Here is a 26,765-nt window from a genome sequence, read left to right as displayed (position 1 = left end):
ACATTATGTTTCCATACAAATGTGTTCCTAAACTCTAATGTAACAACCTGCTCAACTATTCAACTTGGATTTTAATAACCTCCTCAAAGACAGAGTTTGAAATTGGGCTCTGAGGACTTCTTCCTGCTGTAACTTATCTCTTATCTAGTCTTCTCTGTTCTTATAAAAAGAAAAGATTTTCATTTTCCAAACTGGTTCAGACCTAAAAGACACAATCAATCCCTTTTTTCTCCTTCCAACTCCTGTTTTCAATGGACCAGCAAATCCTGTGGCCTCTGTTTGAAAAGATATCTAAGTTCCTTCATCTCCTCTATGTTCCTCCATCTATGGCAGCCATCCGTATGCAAGTCGTTGTGGCCAGAATTGTCAATAGATTTCCAAGGTGTCAGCTCACTTCTCTTTTAATTTCTTTTCAGTCTCTTTTCAACTGAGAGTCAGAGAACTATTGCAGTCAGAGCAGTCAGAGAACTACTGCTCTGATCAGATAAAATCTTCTGCTCAAAATCTCTGAGTAAAAAGGTAAAGCCTATGTGTTGACCTACAAGAGTCCTCATTATTTTCCAGTCTTCATCTCCTATTATTCTTTTTCGTTCTTATTCAGGTCTGCTCATACTGTCTCCTACATTGTTCCTTGAATAGAGAATGGCCACATCCTTACCCCAGGACCTTTGGATGAACCGTTTCATCTACCTGTACTTTTTCTCAGCTGTCTTACTTTCTAACATGTTTTATTTCTTTGCTTAAATGTCACCTTCTTAGCTACACTTCCAAACTTTCTGGTCTGTTTAAGTTTTCATCTAATTTGGAACACTTAATGCTTGTACTTTTGCAAAAGAATAAAATCGATGCATGTCCCCATAAGTATACATGCCTATTTCACATAGATCTTGGATATCCATGTCACACAGGCAGTTTGTTTCCTTTCTCATATTGATCAGCATGGACAAAAATCCTGTGGTTTCACAAGAGAGACAGAATAATGACAAATAAATTAAGAAACGTTGGAAACCTGCTTTTTGTTTTCACTGATAGCAGCTTTTACCATGCCACTAGGTTACCAGGCTGAAGGCATTCCTCAGACACGACAAAATTAGCTCTGTAATTACTTCCACAAACACAAGCCTACCACTTCTTGGGGTTATGAGTTTTAATATTTTTCAGAACACATTTGTTCAGAAGGTTGCCAGAGGAGCTGAAACATTGATTTATTTCAGTAAGCTTGAACATTCTCATTTGGCCCTGACTTTTGTACAGTACGGTGTACACATACTCGAGCACACACACATACACACATACAGAGTTTCTGGGTTTCTCGCTCCTACAGAAATTCATACCTATTATTTTGTGCTACGTTAGGAAAAGATCAGAGTATCAGATATGCCCTGTCTCTTCACACTCTTGTTAGTTATGGTTCTATTTTGCTTCCTTCACTTTCTTTCTCCTTAGCCCTAAGCAAAATTTCAATATTTTATTCATTATCAATTTTATAATTTATGTGCAAGTATTTTACCATGTATAGTTTTCTGGTCAGAGGGTTCTTTCTTCTGAGCTAGAGCCTCATTCAGATTCGTGCCTGGGCCCTTCTCTGAAGGGCTCTGGACGTCACTCATGAATGGCAGTATTGTAGGATGCAGAGTCCCAGTACTACATTTATCCCATTGCAGGCTTTCCCTGAATTTCATTTTTCCTGATACATATAATACCCCTGCAGAGATAATAAACTATTAAGTTTGCTTTATTTCCTCCTATGAAGACCCTGTGTGGAGGCTCAAGTCTGAGAGAGAATTTCATTGTCATCATCATTCCCTTCACCACTACAGAGGAGAGAGGAGGAAAATTCTATTGAGAAAGTGTATACACAAGATGTCTCTCCTCTTTTCTCCTCCTCTCCCTTTCTTCTTTGATATGTAATAGCTCAGGACTACACCCACACTTGGGAAAAAACACAGGGACACAGGGGAAAAAGGTACAAGTATGCCTTAAAAAAATCATTTTATAGTGGTTTAGGCATATTGGAAGAGGCTTTAAGGTCCCTGCTCATCTGATGGGAAGGAGAGTGCAGGTACCTTTCCCAGCTCTTCTCCCAGTTCCCTAAAGTCCAGCCCCAGGATATAGTCTTCTCCCTCCCAGAAATGAGAGGCTCAGGGGTGGTTTAACTAGTTAGTGGGAAGACAGCTGGTAATTCCAGTCTCAGTGATATATATGCTTCTGGGATGAAATGAGCACACTGGGAAATAGTTCAGTGTCTTAGGGAAGGTTTTTTGTTTTGTTTTGTTTTTCAAATTCTATTGAATACCTGTGAGATAGTTACAAGATTTCATGTTTGGGTCACAATCACACAGTGATCAAACACCCATCTCTTTAGAAGTGCACATTCCCCACAACCAATATCCCCGGTATACCCCCCCCTACCACACCCTCCCCCTGCCTCCATGGCAGATAATATTCCCCATAGTTTCTCTTAACATAATTCATCATATCAATAAAAGAAATAATAAAAACCATATGATCATATCAATAGATACAGAGAAAGTATTTGACAAGATCCAGCATTTGTTTATGATGAAAACTCTTGGCAAAAAGGGCATCGAAGGAATTTTCCTCAATATAGTCAAAGCCATTTCCCACAAGCCCATGGCAAGTATCATCCTCAATGGGGAAAAACTAAAAGCCTTCGCTCAAAGATCGGGCACAAGACAAAGTTGCCCACTTTCACCATTCCTATTCAATATATTACTGGAAGTCCTGGCCATAGCAGTTAGACAAAAAATAGATTTCAAGGGCATACAGATAGGAAAGGCAGAGGTCAAGTTATCACTATTTGCAGATGACATGATACTTAGAAAACCCTAAAGACTCTACAGAAAAGCTCCTAGAAACAATAGGTCAATATAGTAAAGTGGCAGGCTACAAAATCAACACCCAAAAGTCCATGGCTTTCTTATATACAAATAATGAAAGAGAAGAAAGAGACATTAAAAAAACAATCCCATTCACAATAGTACCTCAGAAAATTAAGTACCTTGGAATCAGCTTAACCAAAGAGGTGAAAGACTTATACAAGGACCATTATAAAACACTACTTCAAGAAATAAAGGAGGACACTAGGAAATGGAGACATACCCCCTGCTCATGGATAGGGAGAATTAACATTATCAAAATGGTAATACTGACCAAAGCTCTATACAAATTTAATGCAGTCCCTATCAGGATACCCATGACATTTTTCAAAGAAATAGACAAAACACTCCTGAAATTCATATGGAAAAATGAACCCCCACAAATAGCTAAAGCAATCCTTGGGAAAAAGAAGATGGGTGGCGTCACCTTCCCTAACTTCAAAGCAGTAGAAACAGACCTACAGACCGATGGAAGAGAGTTAAATATCCTGTCACAGACCCCCAAATATATGGCCACTTAATCTTTGACAAAAGAGCAAGAAATGTGAAGTGGAACAAGGAAAGCCTCTTCAACAAGTGGTGCTGGAAAAACTGGATAGCTATATGCAAAAAAATGAACTCTGACCTCTGTCTGATGCCAGGCACAAAAGTCAGATCAAAGTGGATTAAAGACTTTAACATAAGACATGAATCTATAAGTTACATAGAGGAAAATGTAAGCAGAACTCTCCATGACATTGAAGCCAAAAGCATGTTTAAGGATGAAACAGCATTGACCATGCAAGGGGAAGGTTTTTATACTGGGACTCTGAGTGTGCCTTTCACATCAACCTTGAATGTAGGATGGGGAGTGAATGAATATGTGTGTGTGTATGTGTGTGTGTTTGTGTGTATGGATAAGGAAAATAATGACTTAGAAAATATGATCTTCATCTCCTGATAACAAAATTTAGGACTTGCCTTTAAGTACTCTCTGTGTCCATCCTCTTTCCAGAGATATTAGCTAACATCTACTTGAACTCAAAATCAAGATTCTGTCACTATTTCCCAGGTGTTTTTCTTCTGATCAGTTTTAAGGAGATAAGATGCATGAATTTGCTCACTTTTTCTCTCGCAGTCCTTAATTGAAGCAAGATTTATCTGGTTGGTTCTAAATCCTCCTATCTCCTGCTCTAATATGTTGCCTGCTCTAACTTTATTTCCAAGGAAAGCAATGGAAGAATATAAACCAGAATGGAATCTCTTGGACAGTTGAATAATTCTAGAGGTGTGCACATTTCCTAGTTACTGCTTTGTAGATAGTACAGAAAAGTTAACCTGCTTGTAGAAGTTTGTTTTAGTAAGATAGTGGTGATACTGAATCAATTTACTACTATAAAATTTTGAAATGGTTGTGACTTTGTCTATCTGCATTGTCTATCTATGGAGAGAGACACTGAGAGTTGATTACATCATTTAAATGATGCAGTTACTTTTCTGTTCTGTAATTATACATTCAGTGCAGTATTGGTCTGCACTTGATAGATGTTCTTATGGTGAACTATTGAAAATGAAGAAATGAGTGGAGAAGCTGGCAAGTTGATCAGAATTCTATGATATTACTACATTCTACACAACTTACCACTCAGATTTTGTAAATCATGAGGAAAGGAACAAAGTCCAAAACTTTCACTGTATCACTGTCATCTCATTGTTCATCGATTTGCTTGAGCAGGTGCCAGTAATGTCTCCATTCATCCTAGTCCTGAGATTTTAGCAGTCTCTCTTTACTCGTCATTCCCAACGGTGCCGCATTGGAGGCTCTTTCAGAGTCAGGGGAATGAGACCCATCATTGCTACTGTTTTTGGCATATCAAATACATCACAGGGAGCTTGCCAGACTCTGCCGTGCAGACAGGATACTCTTGGTAGCTTGCCTCACTCTCCGAGAGGGAGAACTAGACAATAATTTCTGGGAGCTTTGTTTTATAGTCTCTGGATCTTGGCCGTTGATGGGATTACATGGGCGCTGGGGACAGTTTGTGGGCGTGACTGCCTAGCTACTGGAAAAAGGGAAATCTGCTCCAAAACTTTAGTACCTAAAATTTAAAACATTATTTGATTATTTTAATGAGGCTGGGGTTTCAAAAACTGCTTTATTATATCACTTTATTTTAATTTTCAGCATTGTAAGCTGTTTCTGCCACACTATAAAAGGTTTTACTGTGATCTGATGAAATGAATGTTGAATTTAATATCAAATAAAATTATCATTTTAATCATGACATTCATTAAGAGCAATGTAGTATTCTCGTAACCACCAGTTATTAATGGTTTAGTGCAACATAAGATTTTATAAATATAAGCATTATAATCATTCATTTAAGGTAGGACTTTATGAGCAGCTTATCTAATGTTACACAAACACTTATCAACTTGAAGTCAGGTAAAAATAAATTATATTTGTAACTATTTTTTGTCTTTCAGAATTTTCCATGAATACTTTTCATAATATAATAATCCCTGGAGAAAAAAATGATTGCAGAAGTGCCTCATTTTCATGAGTCATTAGGTTTAAAATCTATTAGTAATGATAACATAAACCATGAGTGTTTGCTTTTAAAAAAGTTTAAATTTACTATAATAGGACTGGAGCGATAGCACAGTGAGTATGGCATTTGCCTTGCATGTGGCTGACCTGGATTCAATTCCTCCATCCCTCTCAGATTTTCCAGCAAGCTAACAAAGAGTATCCCAACTGCACTGCAGAGCCTGGCAAGCTACCCATGGCATATTTGATATGCCAAAAACAATAACCACAAGTCTCACAATGGAGATGTTACTGATGCCTGCTCAAGCAAATCAATGAACAATGGGATGACAGTGACTCAGTGATACTTTACATTATTAAAGTAATATGATAGAAGAGATGCTATTATTTATATTTATTTTTTTTCTTTGGGGGTCATATCTTACTCCTGGCTCTGCTGTACTCAGGATCACTGCTGATGGCACTCAGGGGATTATATTGGGTGCCAGGGCTCAAATGTGAGTCTATAGAGTGCAAGGCAAGTGCCCTACTTGATGTAGAATTGTTCAGCCCCGTGCTGTTATTTTTAACAAAAGTAATCTTGTTATATTGAGTGATTAATTTTTAATCTCCCCAAATGAAAAAAGGGATAAATATAAGTACTTATATCAATGTTTTGGGTTTTTTTTTTGTCTAATTGCCATTGCAATTTTAGACGTGTTATTTTTTATCCTGCTGTGGACAACCTACAGAAATATGTCTCCAAAGTTTTTGATATTTCAGTTTAAAATTTCCTGAGCATTATTTTATTGCTAGAGTTATTCAACTACCAGAAAGTTTTATTTTGATTATTCTAACTGAAAAATGAGTTTGATTATTCTAACTGAAAAATGAGCTTGAGTTCCTCACACTCATTTTTTAAGACATCTTTAGTTTAGGCTTGATTGAATAAAAATTATTTAAGAACTAAACATAAAAATCAGCCACACCTTATGCATTAAGTACAATTTCATAGCACAGTGGGTAGGGTGTTTGCTTTGCATGCAGCCCACTGAGGTTCGATTCCTCTGTCCCTCTCCAAGTGCCTGGCAAGCTACTGAGAGTATCCTGCCCGCATGGCAGAGCCTGGCAAGCTACCTGTGGCGTATTCGATATGCCAAAAACAGTAACAACAAGTCTCACAGTGGAGAAGTTGCTGCTGCCCACTTGAGCAAATTGATGAACAATGGGATGACAGTGCTACAGTGCTACTGAAAATTTCAGGTAAAAATTCTATAATTAAGTAGCAATTTTGGAGACATTACTGGCACCTGCTTGAGCAAATAGAAGATCAATGGGATGACAAGTGATACAAGAAGCAGTAATTTTAATCTTCCCATGTCACAATGCTAGAGTGTGACACTAATCATTTGAAGTTTCATCACTATTTGTCTGTGCTTATACAAGATGCAATGCAAACGTAGATTTGTGTTCACAGCCCCCCAGAAATTGTTAGTTGTGACTTAAACTGTTAAGAAGGGAAGGTGATCTCTCTGTTCCTTCCTATAGAATTTAAAAGATATTAAACAATCTCCGCCGAGATGTGATCCCGGGGGCCGCACGCATGTGCGGCCCCTCCGCATCTGTACAGGCGTGAATCCAGACCCAGCAAAACCTCTTTCGGTGTGAGCAACTCCTCGCAGAATGTCTCCAGCCTGAGAACTAAACCTCGGCCCTGTGCCCGCCCGGGAGGGGAAAGGTATTTCTCTCTCTCGCCTCTTCCTCTCCGGGGATGAAGGGCGCGGTGGCCGCCATATTAAGACGACCACAGATTGGGTTTTCAAGCCTGCAATTATCTAATATCTGGAAGAAATCTCCCTGGACTTCTTGTTAAAGTACAGAATAAGCGGCCGCGCGACCTTATTTGTCTTCACAGTAGGTCTGAATCTAGTGGGGTAGTCCTAACAACAATTGTGAGGTTTGTGTTGAAATATTGAATGTAACCAAAGTAAACAGAATGTAAAATGAAACTTATCAGTTACAAGGTAGGGGGTGGGGGGGCGGGATGGGAGGTGTACTGTGTGGGTTTTTTTTTTTTTTTTTTTGGTGGTGGTATATGGGCACTGGTGAAGGGATGGTTGTTTCAGCATTGTATAACTGAGACCTAAGCCCAAAAGCATTGTAATCTTCCACACGGTGATTTAATAAAATAAAATTAAATTAAAAAAAAAGATATTAAACAATCTAATAATGCATTAGAATAGTGTGATAAAAAGGGACAACATCCATGCAAAGGAATAAAACAATAGGACTATAAACTCATCTTTAGAAGATCCAAGAGAACATGGTATGAAGAGAGGTCTTCAAGGTATAACCCTGATCTGTGTCAGACTAGTTTGAAAATTATGGCTGAGCTACAGCTGAGTACTGCCACAAAAGAATCAATTTACAGAGCAAATGAAGAACATAATGATAAGGTAAAATTGCAGAGGGCTGCTTTCTACAAGATACATGAAGGAAAATATATTTTTATATTCAAAAGATGCAGGTACTTTGAAAGTTAAAATTGCACATACACAAAAAAAATTCTAATTCTATTCCTTTCCAAAGGCTGCATCTCCATCTCCTATACCTGTTGTTTACCTTTGTTGCTCTAGCAGCCAAAGTGTAAATTTGAATCCATGTTCAAATGTATACTAGATTTATTTGTTTTTTTGTTTGAGGATATACCTGGCCCCTGGTGTTCAGGGATGACTCTGGCTCTGAGCTCAGAGATAACTTTTGACTGGGCTCAGGGGACCATACGGGATGCTGGAACCCCAGTTGGCCTTGTACAAGGAAGTGCCCTATCCACTGTATTCTTTGGACCCAAGATTGTTATTTTTTATGGGTACATGGTTTCGCCCGTTCCTCACTATTGAAGTTCACCGGTGAGCTCCAAATAGATGTTTCTATGTGAGGATGTGAAGAGATGAAAACATTGAACTGGTTTTGAAAGTGACGTATTAAGAGGTGTAAAGGGCACATTTCCTATATTTCTTCATGTATGTAGATAATTTAGTACTAACAAAACTGTACTTTCAAGTACCTCATATTTTTTATTTTATTGTCATAGAAGTGGTCAGGTGAAGCACCATGACTCTTAGGAAATAGAACTGTCCATGACTCCTCCAAATTAAGGAGGAGAGACCCTCATCACCCTAGTAGAAGAAAAAGTGCAAATCTAAGACTGAAACAGTATTTGGCACTTAGAAACTGTGCTGGCTGATGGATGATCTGTAGAAACACCACATAGCAAATAGAATTAACTTTGTAGAGTTAACTTTGTCGCAGGCCTTGGCTAAGTGTTTAATTGCATTATTTCAATTCATCCTTATAAAAGATGTGCTGGAATGTTATTATTATATTCATTTTATAGTTGAGTTAATTGAGGGACCCCAGAGGAAAAGTCACTTATGTAAGGCCACATGATTAGTAGTAAATGACCAAGCCTCAGGCTCTTAGAATGCATGACAAAAGTAGAAATTGTTTTAATTTTGTTAATTATTCATGCCCTTCTCCTTCCTATTTCCCTTTTTCTCCCACTCTTATGTTCTCCCAAAGCTAATTCTTAACAGTTTCTACAATGTTGTCCTTCAGATATCAGAACTCCTTCATTTCTCTTGTCTTTTGTCTCATGATTAAAAAAAAAGTTTTATGTTTTGAGAGTTAAACATTTGAATCTCATCATTATTTCTAGTAAGAGTTCAATGAAATTACTGAAAGGAAATCAGCTAACAGTTCAGTCTTTTGTAGGTGTGGGCAGACAAATTCTGATCCTTGCCTGCTGATGGTTCCTCTTTCCTAGAAAATCCTTTCATTGACTGTGGGCGGGGCGTGTGCTTTGCTTCCAAACAATAGAAAAGTCCCTTATAACATTGTGTTCCATAATATATATTCTTGCTAGTTTGATTAAATGTCTATGCAAAGAGGCAAACTCCAGCAATGGTGAGCAGCCTGGAGAAGCAGAGGATACCTCTAGGAGATGGCCCGCAAAAGCTGGGCTCAGGTCCACAATAAAAAGAAAAAAAATTGGGAGCTGGAGGGATAGCACAGCGGGTAGGGCGTTTGCCTTGCAATCGGCCGACCCGGGTTCGATTCCCAGCATCCCATATGGTTCCCTGAGCATCACCAGGGGTGATTCCTGAGTGCAGAGCCAGGAATGACCTCTGCATTGCTGGGTGTGACCCAAAAAGAAAAAAAATAAAGAAAAAATTTCTTCTGAGAATCTGAGCAATCTTGAAGTGACTTCTTGCACAGTTAAATCTGCAGATGAGTGTGTGGCCCAGGGAATCTCACTAACTGCAGAACTGTGGTGCCTGCAGCAGAGGCCCAAGTGAGTCCTGGCCAGCCCTCTAATCCAATAAGAAAGAGAAGGTGTTCTAAGCTGAACGTGTGCCAATTTGTCATGCGGGAATCGATATAAAAGATTGCTTTTTTTTCATAGCATTGTTTAAAAAAAGAATTGTTCCTGGGCAAGAGGGACAGTACAGTGGGTAGGGTGCTCGCCTCGAACAAAGAAGACCCAGGCTCGATGCCCGGCACCCTGGATGGTCCCCGAAGCCCACCAGGAGAGATCCATGGGCTGCAAAGCCAGGAGAAAGCCTTGACCACTGCCGGGTGTGACCCAGTAATTTAAAAAAATTGTTGTTTCTTATACATTTAAATATTAAAATTAAGATTTTTTTCTGATTTATCTCTATTTCCTTCAGTGTATCTTAAAATGTATCTTAAGACGAATCATGTTCTTTCAGACTGATGAGTCTTGGTTGTCCACATGTTTTAATTCAGACAGATTGAATATGTTGAGTTTGCTCTTTTCTTGTTCAAGATTGTCCATCACAAATTTTCCCTTCTCTGGGTGAATTCTGCCAAGAAGCTCTTTGGAGTGAGGCTGGTGCTATAGACTCACAGCACTGGTGTTTGAGTAAATGTTAAAGAAACCAGACTATAGACTCTTATAGGTAACATCATAAGATGTTAACTCTGAGTAACCAGTATCTACTAGGCTTGCAGGCTTAGTTCTCCTTCAATATTTCACTCATATTGCTCCCTGACTTTGCTTTGGATGACGGAGTGAAAGAAGATGATAAAAAGGTCACTTTCAGTTTTGTCCTCCACAGGTCAACCCAACAGATTCCTTGTCATTGTGACTCTGTCTCCTCATAATTATGAACCGGTTGTGGATCTCACCGGTAAATTCATCTCTCAGTATACCTTACTCATTTTCAGTGTCCCAGGAATGTGTCAAATTCTGTTTTTCATCATAATTGTCTATGCTATTCTCTTGATTTTCTTCTCTTTTTCAAAAAACACCTGATTTACTCTTCAGAAAAATAAATTCCAGTCTGAATAGTTAGTAAGGAGCATGTACATTTCTTCATATATCTCATGGATTATAGATTTGAGTCTTTTTAGTCTGTTTCCTAATCAGATGATTCAAGTTACCATAATGGTGGTAACATACAATTTATTAGCAATCATTATATATCCTTTGATACCCTCTTATCTCTCTGTGTGTGTGTGTGTGTGTGTGTGTGTGTGTGTGTGTGTGTGTATGTGTGTGTATAGATTACCAAGTAGTGCTAAAGAGAGGCAGTTCCTGTGATATTCAGCCTGGGATTACTCTTCTCGGAACTCAAGGAAGCATTTGGGATACCACGAATCAAATCCTAGTTGGTTACATGCAAGGCAAACTCCCTTCCACTATACTAGCTCTTTGGTCCCTGCAAGGGCCTTTTCCTTGCCCAGAGATGAGGTACTGCTTTGGCCTGCTGGTGCTATCAGGGTCCACCAGGGCTATGTCTGATGGTAGTTGGAGACTGTGCAGTGCCAGTGTTGGACTTTCCTTTTATGTGGTCATAGTTTTCTAGTTGTTCAGTAAGTGTATTAATTTCATAGAGCTGTCATAGTATGTGATCACAAGCTGGGTGATTTTGTCAACAAAAATTAACTTTCTCAGAGTTCTGGAGACTGAAAGTTGAGATCTAAGGGGTTGATTTCTAGTGAAGGTTTTTTCCCTTGGCTTATAGATGGATTCATTCTTCGTGTGTCCTCACCAGCTGATTCTCTATGTGCACCAACCACAGTGTCTCTTGCTCTTCTTATAAGGACATCAGTCCTATAAGATTAAGGCCCCACTATTACTTATTTGACTTTAATAACTCCTTAAAGGTTTTAAATCAAAATACAATCACTTTGCAAGTTAGGGCTTCAACATAGGTTTGGGGACTCACAAAAAAGTGAAAAATTTCAAAAATCCGTTGAAACTGGGAACCAACTCCTCTAAGAGCACTGTGCTACATTGTTGGATTGTTCTACATGTGCCATTGTCCTTCAGAAAGTAGAGGTGTTTGAAAAAAAAAAAGAGCAAAACAATATCCAGAACTTAAATAAGCAGATAGAAAAAAATGTTTGAAAATTTTTGTGGTAGGGAGTGAACCAAGAAACTGCTTTTAAACTTCCTTTCCATACTTCAACTTTGGGTCATGACCAGAATAAACAGAGTAAAGTTTTACATAATCACGGGATCTTCCCCAGAGCTGGTGAAGACAGGCAGGTTCTCAGGAGTTGGTGCAGAATGGGGGACCAGGAGCCAGTTGTTGGGGAGAGTGGCAGGTGTAAGACACCCAGGGTAGTTTTTCTGAGCTGGAGGAAAGGATTTGGAGGTGCTGCATTCCAGGGAGCCAGCTGGGAGAGCCAAGTCACCAATTGCTGTTCTCTTGTTTCTGTGTGCCCCCCACCATAACTCTTGGCTGGTGGCCTGGAAAACACCTGTTATAGTTATTTGGGACCATGGGCTGCTTTAGGCTGTTGCAAATTTAAGGACCAGAGAGTTATCATCAATTTCAAACAATTTAGCATGTCAAAGACTTGCTAAATATAAAAGATAGTTGGTATCTTTTAGCAAAATATTAATCTGCTCAGCAGGATTCCTAGTCATACCTCTAATACTAAATAATGACTATTAAAGCAATCAAAAATGAAAAATAATACGTTAAGGAGATAAAGTGCTTTCCACAAAAAGAGCATGTTTTTACTTATCTCCTAGAAACACTAGCTTTTTCCTTTCAAGCTCAATATGTTTACAGGTAACTTCAAAATATGATCTACTTTTCCCTTATATAGAGGTAGTTATTCACCAGAGAATTTTATCTTTAATTTTGTCATGGTTGGATACTTCTAACATCTCAGCATGCTTTTATAGGCAGTAGAATTTCAGTTCTCATAGTTTAAAATAATATAGCTTTACATTTACACGTGTAGAAACAATAAAGTCAACTATCCAAATAGTTCTAATTGGAACTCTTGTTATAACAATTTCTTGAAATAAATTTGTGACCTCTCAGAATTGTCAAATACTCTCATTTTAAAGAATTTATTAAACATTAAGGTGTTTTGGATATTTAATCTTCATAAATTCTGTTATTCCACCTTTAAAACATCCGACACTTTAGTAATAAGTGGAATATATACATTTTCTATAAAATTTTCTATACAATATATAGAACATCTGGCACTTTAGTAGAAAGCAGAATATACACATTTCCTATATAATTTTCTATACAATATTTAATTTGGGGATATAAATCTTAACTCTCTAATAATATTGTTTGTTCTTTGAAGCAAGGGATTGTGACCTTAAAATTTCACAGCTAAGATTTAAGTGACTGCTATATATTAAATTCTATGCCTAGGACTTTGCATACAATGACACATCAATTGACATCCATCAGTGATTTACAGTTCAATTATAAATATAAACTCACAGACATGTCATTTTAATGTAATATAGATCCCAGGATGGGTGTATAGAACAGCCGTTCTCAAGTATTATGGGCTCAAGGTCACTTTACACTTAAAAAAATAATGAATAATGGTTAGGATGTGGCTTATGTGATAACACATGCCTTGTATGTGAACAACCAAGTTCTTTCTCAGTTCAGGTCTCCTTGAACATCACTGGGAATGGTCCTGTAGAACTCCTCAAACATCACTATAGGGATAGTACCTAAACAACTCCACAGAGGATTCCACAGAGCTTAATTTTATATAATTTATAGCTTTTGGTCTACCAGTTAAAAATTATAACTAAAAAAAGCATTTATTGACGAATTTAAATATAACAATAGTATTGTATTTTACTTTTAGAAATGTATATTATACCAAGAAATTATAGTTTTCAAAAGAAAAAAATAGTGGAAAGAGTGACATTACTTTATATTTTTGGACATATTTTTAGTATTTATATTAATATTAAACAGTTGGATCTTATATCTGTATGTATATTCAATGTACTAAAATATGCTGTTTTGTTTGAAGTATATGAAGAAAATCTTTCTATATGCAAATATGAGCCAAGAAAAGACAGAAATATATTAACAGCCCTTTCATATAATTCTGTATATTGTTCTTTTTTGGCTTTTTGGGTCACATCTGGTGGTGCACAGGGGTTACTTGTGGCTCATACACTTAGGAATTTCCCTTGGCGGTGCTCAGGGGACCATATGGGATGCTGGAATTCAAACCTTGGTCGACCCTGTGCAAAGCAAACGCCCTACCCGCTGTGCTATCGGTCCAGCCCCCACTGCATATTGTTCTTTGATAACATTTTGAAGTTAAATTAACAGTTTTTTTCTTAAGCGTTATTGGCAATGTGAAATGTGAAACTTTATTACTGAACTTTTAAAGATAAAAGTTTATTTGCATTGACCTCCATGGGTTTATTTTGTATTTAAAATATTTTCCATTATAGTTAATAATTTTCTTTATAGTTTATGATTTATTTTTGTTTTGGGGGCCATACCCGCTAATGCTCAGGAGTTACTCCTGGCTCTGCACCCAAGAATTACTCCTGGAAATGCTTGGGGGACCTATGGAGTGAAGAGGACCGAACCCAGGCTGGTTGTGTGCAAGGCATGTGCTCTACCTGCTGTACTATCATTCTGGTCCTAATTTATGATTTTACAAACATAGTCCAATGGTTGTTCAGAAGACTCTAAGAAGAGTTTTTATTTTATTTTATTTTTTTGCTTTTTGAGTCACACCTGGCAATGAACAGGGGTTACTCCTGGCTCCGCACTAAGGAATTACTCCTGGCGGTGCTCAGGGGACCATATGGGTTACTGGGAATTGAACCCAGACCAACTGCGTGCAAGGCAAATGCCCTTACCTGCTGTGCTATAGCTTCAGCCCCTCTAAGAAGAGTTTTTAAATTTTGGCATATAACATTGCAAAATTATTATTACTATTATTGGGCTGGAGTGATAGCACAGCAGTAGGGTGTTCACCTTACACGTGGCCGACCCGGGTCCGGACCTGGGTTCAATTCCTCCACCCCTCTAGGAGAGCCCAGCAAGCTACCGAGAGTATCTCGCCCCCATGGCAGAGCCTGGCAAGCTACCTGTGGTGTATTTGATATGCCAAAAACAGTAACAACAAGTCTAAAAATGGAGACGTTACTGGTGCCCGCTCGAGCAAATCGATGAGCAATGGGATGACAGTGACAGTGATTATTATTATTATTATCATCACTGATCTATTCCAATCACTGATCAGAAACGTCTTTAAGAATTGGAATGACGTCAAATTGATGGTGTTAGATGCACAATTACCAGAGACTAAACTTATCATTAGTAAATATAGCCAATTGTTTCACTTAAGTGACAGGCTATCTTGGTTCATTTGTAAGGATAAAAATATCTTCCAGGCATAAAAGTGTGAATAACCATAGTTTGTTGGTTATTCTTTTAAATAAAAGTGGTACTCCATGAAACTTAAAAAACTGAGTTTGCAATTCAGATATCATACATATTCTCATGTTAACTCTAAGACTTCAATATGTAAAAGAAGAGCTTTATATGCATGGTCATTTAAAATTAAAATGCTTGTCCTTGAGAACTGAAATGAAGCAAAATTAGTCCATTTCACCAAGCTATACAAAAGTGAAGACTTTTGTGATGAACAGTTCATTTTGGTGCCAATGTGTTGATTCATGTTGGCTTCCAGCAGTTTTACCCATCACTACTTTGGATCATGAGTGAAACGTAACACAAGTGAAAAATGATAATAAGGTCTGTGCAATTGTATGGATGCAGCTTTGTCCTTGTGGAATGCATAGCATTTTCTTGGGGGGTTGGAAAATCACTGCATTAAGAAAACAAAAGAGAAATATTTAGCTTGGTCAAGCTGGGGAAGGGTTGGGGTCCGTGGGCAGAGAAGGGAGGGAGACTAGTTCATGGCTGAAATGACCCTCAGGCAGATTTAGAGGGTGAAGAGGGTGAGCTAGGTCATTCAGTGAAAGAAGGAAGGGGATTGGATGGAGATTATGAGCTCCTTTGATATCAATATGTCATTAAGAATCCATAAACTATTTTTTTCACTTATTTTATTTGGACGGGAGCTATAGCACAGCGGGTAGGGCGTCTGCCTTGCATGCGGCTGACCCAGGTTCAATTCTTTTGTCCCTCTCGGAGAGCTTGGCAAGCTACTGAGAGTATCCTGCCCGCACAGCAGAGCCTGGCAAGCTACCCGTGGCGTATTCAATATGCCAAAAACAGTAACAACAAGTCTCACAATGGCGACATTACTGTTCTGGCTCGAGCAAATCGATGAACAATGGGACGACAGTGCTACAGTGCAGTGCATTTTATTTGGGTTTTGGGCCACACTTGGTTATGCTCAGGGAACTACTCCCAGTTCCATGTTTCAGGGTCATCCAGGTGGTGCTCAGAGAACCATAAGGTACTTTTTTTTTTTTTCTTTTTGGGTCACACCCAGCGATGCACAGGGGTTACTCCTGGCTCTGCACTCAGGAATTACCCCTGGCCGTGCTCAGGGGACCATATGGGATGCTGGGATTTGAACCCGGGTCGGGTGCGTGCAAGGCAAACGCCCTACCCGCTGTGCTATCTCTCCAGCCCCCATAAGGTACTTTAGACTTAATCAGATTGCACATTACGAGTAGCTCTTCTAGTCTTTCAAACTAAGCTATTTTAAAACAACACTTATTTGTTATCTCATTTCCGAAGGCCTGTGCAGGTATTTGCACCTGTCTTTCACCACTTTCTTTCACCATGTAGGCTCTCACCTGGCTGAAAACAAGGTTACCTTTTTAGTGATGTTCTCATCTGAGGCCTGGGGTCCAAGTGCATGTAGTTGTTGGCAGAATGTAAATTTGTGACTGTTGCTCTCCTAGACTGCTAGAGGCTGCCTGTGGTTTTCTGCTATGTGGCTGTCTCCAAAACAAGGCAGTTTGTCTCTGAAAACCAGCAGGTTAATTCTTTCCCTTTCATTCTCTCCTTTCAGAAAGGACACAATTCTATTTATTTCAGGGGTCTCCTCTAGGCTAAACTCACCCAGGATAATCCTCCTCTGACGAACTCAAAGTCACCTTTTGAGGAAACTATTTTTTTTCATATGTTAAAGCTAGTCCTGGAGTTCAACCCAATCGGTTTGCAATCTCACGCCAAGTTTGAGGCTTATTCAAGGTGTTTTCTTAGGGTAGGAGTTGGGGTAGAATCCTGCAGTATTTGTCACAGAAGGACACCAGGGCAGGTTTTAATGAGGCAGAAATAGGAAAATCTGGAAGGAATGAGAACCATGTCGAGTGCTTGAAAACAGAAAGAGGAGAGAAAATTATCTACTTCTAACTTGTCCTAAACTGTCACAGTAGACGCTGTCCCCAGGTCCTTCATTGGCGCTGCTTCTTGCTCTGAAGGAGAGAGATGAGCAATCTTTTAAATTTTCATGAAGTTGCATGAAGAAACTTTCTGGAAAGGTTTCAAAAGAGAGTCTCAGCGGTCACAGTTTACCTAATTTGGGAAAGAGAAAGGTCTTCCTGACCTCAGGCAAGGAACTGAGATGCAACACGCAGTCAATCTGTTGAAGGATTCTTCCAGACTTAATAAACGCTGAGGCTAAGTCTGCGCCTGGAGAGCTGTGATGCTTCTGTGCCCGCCTACTCAGCAGCCTCCCCGGGTTCACTGGAGCTTCCCACACAGCCACCAAAAGCATCCTCATCAAGACTTTGCTTTTAATTAAGTCTCACTCGGTTTCTAGAAAATCCGGGAAAGCGTCTGGATATTCTACCAGGTCAAATGAGTTTCTGACTGCGGGCTTTGAGGTGCCATTCTTCCCACCCCATCTGCCTCATTGGCTCAGGTGCTGTTTGGTTCACTGCAAAGCACCACACGGGACTCTTCTCCCGCGGCAATGGGCATCCCTCTGAGGGTAAAGCAAATGAAATGAGGGCGCAGTAAGCCTGGCCGGGTTTAGAAACACCTTCCCAGCCGGTACTGTGGAGCCGGACAGAACAGGGGGGGAAAGTGGCCCCCGTCTTCTTTGTAAAAAGGTAGTGATAGCATCCTCCTTCAAAATACTGCTCATGTCATATACTTAGATGCCTTTTCTAGAACAGTTCGAGGTAGCACAAGTTATTGTGGATGCCAGAAAGAAATAGAGACAGCAAGCAGGAAACAACCAACTGATTAAATAAGTGAAAAACAAAGTAGGGGTATAAAAATCATTTTTCGAATGCTTCCTGGTCTTTGGTCATGAATAAAAGGAGCATGATATACAAATACGCATTCTGGGACTAGAGAGATAGTACAGGCTTAAGGAACATGCCTGGCCCCAGCTGATCTCGGATCAATCCCTGGTATCCAAGGCTCCCTGGGCATCAAAGGGTGTAGCCTGGAGGTCCCTGAGCACTGTTGGGGGGATCTGGATAATCTCCCACACTGCAGGCCTGAGAAAAAAACTGTATTCTAAGGTCTTGATGTTGAACTGCCCACACAGTTGATTGATATTGTTGGGAGGATACTAGAAACTCCTGAACACTGCTGGGAAGGCTCCCCATTCTTCTGCTCCACCTAAACCCCAAGTATTCATCCTATTTAAGTTAAACTACAATCTCTCCAATTGTGCAATTCCTCCCTCCCTCCCTTTCTTTCTCCCTCCTTCCCTTCCTTCCTCCCTCCCTCCCTCCCTCCCTCCCTCCCTCCCTCCCTCACTTCCTTCCTTCCTTCCTTCCTTCCTTCCTTCCTTCCTTCCTTCCTTCCTTCCTTCCTTCCTTCCTTCCTTCCTTCCTTCCTTCCTTCCTTCCTTCCTTCCTTCCTTCCTTCCTTCCTTCCTTATAGAAAAGTAGTTGAGCAAAGAATTATCATAATTCGGTGATATGTCAAGCATCAGTAGCCACCTCATACTCAAGAATGCAGAACTCAGGCTGGAGCTATAGCATAGAGGGTAGGGCTTTTGTCTTGCATGCAGCCAACCCAGGTTCGATTCCCACCATCCCATAGGGTCTCTTGAGCACCGTCAGGAGTGATTCCTGAGTGCAGAGCCAGGAGTAACCCCTGAGCATTACTGGGTGTGACCCTCCCAAAAAAAGAATGTGGGACACAATAAGTTTCCGTAGAATTCTGTTTTTCAACTGGAACTGTGGGAGTAAGTAGTTTCCAGGCGAACTTGTAAAAGTATTTTCTAAAAAAAGAAGTATATGCAGAAGACATCAGGTAATTATCCATTTAACTTTAATTGATTGTATCCAGTTACCTAGATAGTCATTGACATGGCATCGCATTCTAGAGGGAATTTAAAGTCATTTATAAATCTGCTACACTACAATAAGATAAGCCAATAAGTAGGTGAGAAAATCAGGACATGGAAACTCTTAGGGTAGGAAAAATAGATGAGCTTAGTACACAAAATACATGGTGTACAATTCTGTCCATTTGTTAGAGGAAGGCCATAAATTTGAATCTAAGCCTTTTGCTGCCAACCCAGAGAGTTGCAATCAATTATACCATTTACTGTCCACAGGATTAGAGGAGCCAGTTGTTCCCAAGCAGCACAACTATTCCTGGTGTTGAGAACAAAAAGGAATTTCTCCCCTGGGTCTGGACAAATAGGACATTGAGTAATTCTTGGAACGATGCTGTCAACAGCTTCTTGATAATAATTCAGGGCTGATAATGTTATTCTTTATAATGTTATTTCTTATAATGCCTTCAACATAGGACAAAGACATATTTCTACATTGCTTAGGGTTAAAACACTCTGTCAAGACTTTTTATTGTTTCTTTCTCTATCACTGTCTTTAAGTCAAAATACAGTTGACTTATACAGACTTTTAATTTTTTTTTCCAGGCAAAAATTCTTGCAAAGATGTTGTCAGGGCACTTAGAAAAATCTTCAACCCTTCCGGGATTTTGAATTAGATGAGTTATCTAAACAACATAGAGAGGTTGACAATTGAAAAATCAATTTAATAACATACATGTGAAGTATGTTTGTACATTCTAAAATGCGAAGTGAATGAATAATAATATGTATACAGTGCTAAGAGACCTGGTGGCCAAAGAGAGAAAAGGGGAGACTTCCCAAGATGAGGAAATGGCTTTATTTTTCACCTTGAAAATAAAAAGATGATTTTCCGTGATAGTGAGAACCTGTTATCTGATAGACTTACTTCTGGAAAATACCCCACAAATTGCTTTCTTCTAAGTTATAATAAGGAAGGGCAGTAACTGTTTCTTCAATTGGAAAAGAAAAAAGAACTGGGAGAAAGACAATGACTTTTTTTTTTTCTTGAGTAATGGTTACAGACCACCCACAGGCCCTTGGCTGATCAGAGTTCCTTATACCTAGAAGATGCTTACTGGAAGATGCTCACTGGCACACTGAGAAGAACCTGTATCTGTCTCTTTGAGATTGATTCCTCCTAGAATGCTAGATTGTGTTTGTGTGAGAGCCTATTAATCTGGGTTCTAGTTAGTTAATTTATAGTCCTTTCATTGGGTTTTTCATTTATGATTACAGTCATCTCACTAATTTACTTCTCAGTTTCTTCAAATAAATTGTGTGCCTTTTTTATTTATTTGATAGTGAACTACTTCTTTAAAGGCAGGGGATTTATAAACGGTGCATTATTCTGAGGCTCTTTCTGCAGTGTGTCTCCAACTGGTGTAGCCAACTGATTGTTTTGGGGTGATATTATCTGGCATTAAGTTGTTTCCTTTTTATTCCTTTTACAAAATAATGTAGAATTCCTTTAATCTTTTCTGATCTTTTTGTTTTTGGAAACATTGCCTAGTACATTAATTCTTTTATTCAGATCCTCTTGTATCTACAAATTCAACACATATAAAAGGCAACTAAAATATAGATAAGAAATATTCCAGACTGCTAAAGGAGAAACTATAACCTTGGTCATGTTCCTCTGAGACATATTTATTCAAGTATAAATCTATAACTGTAAGATAAAAGAATATTTATTTTTGTAATTAAATTTAATTCTGCAACAGTAACAGCCTATATTAGATTTATATTGCAGTTTATTTTAAGATGTATAAATATTTCATTTTTAGAAGCCTGGAATTTTAAAAAAATATGAATAACATATGATACTTAAGTGATTTTTATATTTAACTATCTCAACTCCAAGCTAATTAATATATAGGAACATTCATGAGAGGGTCATGAGTAGTTTTTTTGAGTATTTTGATGAGTAATATTTCAAAATGCAAAAATAATAAGAAGTTTTATTGTAGGTAAAAGTTTTAAACTATAACCTTGACTGTACAAAAGGCTAAAAGGTGGACCATTTAGAAAATGTTTGCAAAAATGATACAGAGCAAGTCTATTTCCCTATGGGACTTCAACTGCAGGGAAATGTCCTTCTGCTGTAATGACTTGCACTTTCCACCAAGGAGTTTTCCAAGTAACTAGATGACTAAAACCTAAGACCTAACCAATCTATTTGACGCAGTAGTATAGCACTGTAGCACTATCATCCCATTGTTCATCGATTTGCTCGAGTGGGCACCAGTAACGTCTCCATTGTGAGACTTGTTGTTACTATTTTTAGCATACCAAGTACGCCACGGATAGCTTGCCAGGCTCTGCTATGCGGGAGGGATATTCTTGATAGCTTGTCGGGCTCTCCGAGAGGGATAGAGGAATCGAACCTGGGTCGGCCGCGTGCAAGGCAGATGCCCTACCCACTGTACTACTGCCCCAGTCCTAGATTCTATCATGAATAAAATTAAACCAGTAGCTAATGGGAGAGTAACCTGTCACAACAAAAATCTAGCACTTGACTGATGCACTAGTATATGATTCAAATTCTGAACCAAATCACGAATCACAAAATCCCGTTAATCATCGATTTCTTGGGCGGACGCAGTAGCATCTCATTTTGTCCTTTCCCTGAGATCTTAGAAGTCTATCTCGACTCAGCCCTCCTAACGATGTTGCACTGGGGGCTCTTCAGGTCAGGGGAATGAGATCCAGCTTGTTACTGGATTTAGCATGTGAATACACCATGGAAAGCTTGCAAGGCTGTCCCATGTGGGCAGGAAATTCTCAGAAGATTGCCAGTTTCTCCCAGAGGGAGAAGTAGGCTAAAGATATCGCGCAGTCGCTTTGTGTCAAATACCTTTTTAAATATAATGATGCTTAAGTTATTTATTAATTCTTATATTTATATCATTAAATTTTAGGATGTTATAATACAGTTTATGTGTAAAATTTCTGCACCCCACCACCACTGATGTGCCCACGAACTCATAATCACAGTAAAGTGACCCTCTGCCACTTCTACTCTAATTTTCTTCCCCCTTGCCCCCATTGTCCATCTATAAGTTTTGAAATTTAAGGCCAGGGGTTCGTCATTGTTTGATACTCTCTGTTGCCTTGTTTTGTCTCTCTATATTCCACAGATTAGGGAGATCACCCAGAATACATTCATTGCCTTCTGACTTGTTTTATTTAAACTGATAGTTCCAACTTCATTAACATTGCTGTGAATGCATGATTTCATTTCTTTCAATAGCATAGTATTCTATTATAACTTATTAGTGGATCATATGAAAGAAACCAAGAATATTATGGGTAGAGGTAAAGAAATAAGCAAAGATAAATCAATGAGAATAGTAAAAGCTGTTTTCTCAGAATCAGCATGGGAATTAACCACCTTAATTTGCACATTGGCCAAGTTAGGCAGAGGAGAGACAAACTTTATAATTTATAGGGAAAGCTTCAGGTATCTTCCTACAATAGGAAGCTGGCATGCATTGGGAAATGGTGGATGGACTAATTAGAAGCAGGGTGTCTCATCTTAAGTGATTGGTTAAGAGTGTATATTTGGCTTTCTTTGGTTGGTCCTGTAGATAGAAATTTGAGAAGCTTTCATTCATTATTCAAGTCTTGACAACTCAGGATTGATGATGTATAAGTTATTTCCAAATTGTTATTAGAGACAGCCATTGTAACTTCTAAGAGGTCAGATTTATGGCTGGCTGGTTTCCTGTGTAATTTATTATAATAAATGGATTGATTTCCTGGGCAAATTTCTGGTTGTGGGTACATTTAATTTTTCAACTATGTTTTGTACATTTGCATATTTAGTTTCACAAGAACAGAAAAATCCTCAATTGCATTGCTGGTTCTCTGAACTTAAGATGATGTGCATTTTAGCTCTACAGAGATATTTAGATCTTAACCAGAGTGAAATTATAACATAACTGATTTGCCTTATTAATATTCTGTGAAGATGGTCTCTTCCCAGTAGAGGGGTTAGTTTAGAAAACACAAACAAAAGCTATAAGTAATTTCACTCTGAAATGATGATGGAGGTAGATGGGGAGAGGTCGGTAGGAGAATTGCTTCTTGTCTCTTCTCCTTTGCTTGCTGAATAGCTCAGATGTTAGCTATTCATATGGTTTTAAAGGCTTCTTAGATGATAATATATAACCTAATTCTGTTTGTCCCCTTCACCTCCACATTTATGTGGACCTGGACCCCTGACAGAGAAGATGCTATTTTTTGTTTTGTGATGACAACCATTAATCTCAAATTCCCCTGGAGAGATAATGCCTCTTTCATTTTCTTGAATGTTGATGGGAGAAAGGGAAATGTGAGGGAGATTCACATTTCATAATGGGGATAAAGATAAGAAAAATGAGCTAATATTCAAGTTTTAAGAATTTTGCGACAGTAATTGGTTTGAGAGACAGGACTCATGGAGAGACAAGGGATGTTCAACTTTCTTTAGGTCCACTCTTAGTATGTCTACAATGAAGCCTGGAGAAGCTATATTGATGGTGTTCCCTCTGCATTTCATGCATTAACCACTTGATACTTATAAGGAAAGCCATAAATAGGCTTACATTTTTCTGTCTATTTATTCTAATGTTTGTTTCAAACATTTGTTTATGTAAATGTTTAACACAATTTCATCCTACTCAAGAATTAGAATCTGCATGTGTATGACTTCATAAGAATCAACAATTTTTAAAAAAGGGAAATAAAAAGCATTAATGTAATCAAAATGATGATGAATTGGTGATTATCATGCAGCACAATTTTATACATATATGAAGGAGGCCATATAGGCTGATGACCTTGTCTGGTCAGGGAGACAGAGTTGGAGATAGAGTTAGATGTTGCTTTGACATGAGGTACATTTTAAAAAAAATTATTGAATCACTGTGAGATAGTTACAAGGTTTCATGTATGCGTTACAATCTCACAATGATCAAACACTCATCCCTCCACCAGAGCATATTCCCCACCACCAATATCCCCGGTATACCCCCCCTTTCCCAGCCTACCCCTGCCTCCATGGCAGACAATATTCCCCATACTCTCTCTCTACTTTTGGGCATTATGGCTTGCAACACAGACACTGAGAGATCATCATGTTTGGTCCGTTATCTACTTTCGGCATGCATCTCCCATCCAGATTGATTCCTCCAGCCATCATTTTCTTAGTGATCCCTTCTCTATTCCATCTGCCTTCTCCCCTCTGCTCATGAAGCAGTCTTCCAGCTATGGGGCAATCCCCCTGGCCCTTGTATCTGCTGTCCTTGTGTGTCAGCTCCAGGTGATGTTATTCTATACTCCACAAATGAGTGTAGCTCTTCTATGTCTGTCCCTCTCTTTCTGATTCATTTCACTTAGCATGATACTCTCCATGTTTATCCATTTATAAGAAAATTTCATGACTGACATAAAGTACATCTATAAATGAGGACTGTTGTAGCAATTTCAACTATTAGTGATTTCACATTATTCATTCGACTAGTGGAGCAATAACAGCGTGTAGGGCACTTGCCTTGCACGAGGCTGACCCGAGTTTGATTCTTCCACCCCTCTCAAAGAGCCGGAAAGCTACCAAGAGTATCTAGCCTGCATGGTAGAGCCTGGCAAGCTACCTGTGGCATATTTGATATGACAAAAACAGTAACAAGTCTCACAATGGAGACGTTACTGGTGCCCACTCAAGCAAATAGATGAGCAACGGGATGACAGTGACAGTGATAGTAAAGAAGTCACATTAAAATTTTATTATCAATTTATATTGCTTATTTAAGTCACTGTGATATTATTTGCCAACTGATGAGGGAGATTTCAGTATTTTAACAGCTGGTACTGGCATATGGACTTGCAGCAGCTGATAACAATTCTAGGACTTTTTTTTTTTTTGGCCGGCATTACCAGACTAGATTTACTTTTCTATTTCTTCTCACATAGTTGATATTCATCCAAATTGTGTTATATGTCCTTCCTTAAATATACCACCACTATTTCCCAGCTTACAATCTATGCTTATGGTTTTCTCTCCAATTAACACATTTCCTCCCATAGTCTTTGCTGTATGTTTCTTCTGCTTTGTTATAATCTAGTTTCAATATTTGTTGTCTTCATACTTACCCACTCATCCATCCACCAATACATTCAGTGTTTAATGGTATATATAATTGCTAGATACTTTCAAAGATAAAAAGAAATATAGTGATGCCACTTGCTTTAGGAAATTCTTTCTGAAAACATGTCTCAGTACAATTTGAAGTTTTCCTTCCTCCCCAAAGGAATTTGTGAAATTTTACTTTCATCATTCTATATTTTGACTCATTCAAAAGTTTTCTGTTTGTCATGTAAGTTATTGCAAAGTATGGTGTTTGTGCCATATTATCTTGCACAAAATAGTAAATTAAAGAATATCAGTTCTAAATGGAAATAAAAGAATGAAAGCTACAAAATATTACTACCTATGCCATCCAAAAATTATATTTTAAATATTTCTTTGTATATGTGTTTACATGTATAAACACATGCATCTGTTTATATGTTTCATAAAATCAGTTCAAATCCTCATCAATTATATCCCTAAGCTATTCCTGGTCATATTCTTCTGATCACAAGATTCTGAGTTCAAGTTTATGCTGAAATAGTTCCTGTAACTTATTGGCCTTATGTGAAATCTTATGCAATAGTTAATGAAAAAAGAGAAGTAGAAGTGTCCAGACTCTTAAACAAATCTGAAATATCAGATGCTAAAGATAACCCTCAAAATAATCCATATACAGAGGACTGAGGAGTGTAGAAAATTGTTCAAGGTTCAAGGATACAAAGGCTTTCAGGGTAGAAAATATGGCCCAAAGTTCAGAGTTTATCTTAAAAGATCATTAAATAAAAGATGATTATTGTCACCTATATTTAGATAATCACACACAAATTAAATTAATATAACAATATTATTCACAATAACCAAACCATAAAAGAAACCCAATTGACTAAAGATAAAGAAGCTGTGACATTTATATTTTTGAGAATATTACTTTCCCTTAATATAAAATCATTCTTTTGAGGGAAAGTATATGGAACTTGAGGTGATTATGGTGTGTGAAATTAGTAAGAAGCTAAAGAAAATTACTAGAATGTACAAGGTATAATTGATGTGTGAAAATTAACTATTGAGAGAAAGTGAACAGGTATAAAATATGACATAGGGGCTGGACTGATAGCACAGCGGGTAGGGCATTTCATTTGCCTTGCCTGTGGCCAACCCAGGTTTAATTCCCAGCATCCCATATCACTCCTGAGCATCTCCAGGTGTGATCCAAAAAGCAAATATATATATATTTATATAACATGTTATAAATATTATGTATATATATATATAACATAACAGAATCAACAGAAACTATGGTAATTACTGGAGTGAAAGGAGAGAGAGGTAAAAATGGATAAAGTTGTTTGATGGGGCTTGTTATTGAAATTCTAATGGAAGGGGTAATTAATCCTATATACATGTAGAAATCAGATGTTTATGTTTCTGAAATTCTGTACTGCTATAAAATAATGATAGGTGAGTTTTTAAAAACTGTGAAAAGATTTAAACAAAATAATAAAAATTCAGATTTGGCAAGCCTTAAAAATACTAATAGAGAAAATATCTGAAGTTAACAAAATAAAGGATTTAACCCACCTTGAAAGTTATAATCAACAATCTTAAGTAAAAAGATATTTTTAAGTGTGATATGAATCATAAG

Source organism: Sorex araneus, chromosome 4 (assembly GCF_027595985.1).
Source record: "Sorex araneus isolate mSorAra2 chromosome 4, mSorAra2.pri, whole genome shotgun sequence".
NCBI classification, from domain to species: Eukaryota; Metazoa; Chordata; class Mammalia; order Eulipotyphla; family Soricidae; genus Sorex; species Sorex araneus.
Note: the sequence above shows the minus strand (reverse complement) of the source record.